Source organism: Penaeus monodon, chromosome 25 (genome assembly GCF_015228065.2).
Source record: "Penaeus monodon isolate SGIC_2016 chromosome 25, NSTDA_Pmon_1, whole genome shotgun sequence".
NCBI classification, from domain to species: Eukaryota; Metazoa; Arthropoda; class Malacostraca; order Decapoda; family Penaeidae; genus Penaeus; species Penaeus monodon.
This window is the reverse complement of record NC_051410.1, coordinates 33,703,616-33,704,389: the sequence shown is the minus strand read 5'-3', so window position 1 is coordinate 33,704,389 and position 774 is coordinate 33,703,616.

Below are 774 nucleotides of genomic sequence, written 5' to 3'. Positions count from 1 at the left end.
GGATATTTCCTGGGAGAGACTGCATCATGACAGAAACATTGACTCGGGTGACATTCTAGGAAACAAATTTGTAAAATTATTTTTTTCCGAAGAATATGACTTCTCATAGCAAGATCTAGAGAAAAATTTTGTATCTTATTCACCAGATATCACTATTATCGTTCATATTCCAGTGGTTTATTTTACACACTTTTACCCGTTACATGACCCACGTTTGAAGTAAAGGTGACCTGGAGATTTTCGCTTGGTCATCTCCCACGAAATGCAGTTCGACGGATGGAACGCCCGACCGAATTTTACATGTAAATATTTCGTGTGATGTTTGCACGATACTGGAATCTGATGCATTTTGTCTGATTCGCGTATTTCAAGTCTGCTTGTTTCTTATTTACGAAAAAAAATCTTATTTGTCACGTTTTGACAGTATTTTGAAGCTGATATAGTTCAGGTGATTTTGTTGATCCTGAAGTTGCGTTATTAACACTGGCAACTGACACTCAATTTTGTTTTGAAGTCTTATATAATAAGTATTTTTTCTACTCAAGGAGTAAGCGATTTTTTTCTTGTTTATTCAATAGGTCACTCTATAATTACTATAAAAATAGTAATATTATCTGTCTGTTTATATAATATATTTGTTTTTAATGTGCTTTCAGCGTTTCTCCTTTCATTGTGGTGTCTTTACTTTCATCAGTGTTTCGTGTTACTATTTGGTGATTGACCCTTTTTATAACTTCTCTTTCTATTTCTGCTTTTGCCTCTGTCGCCTCCTCT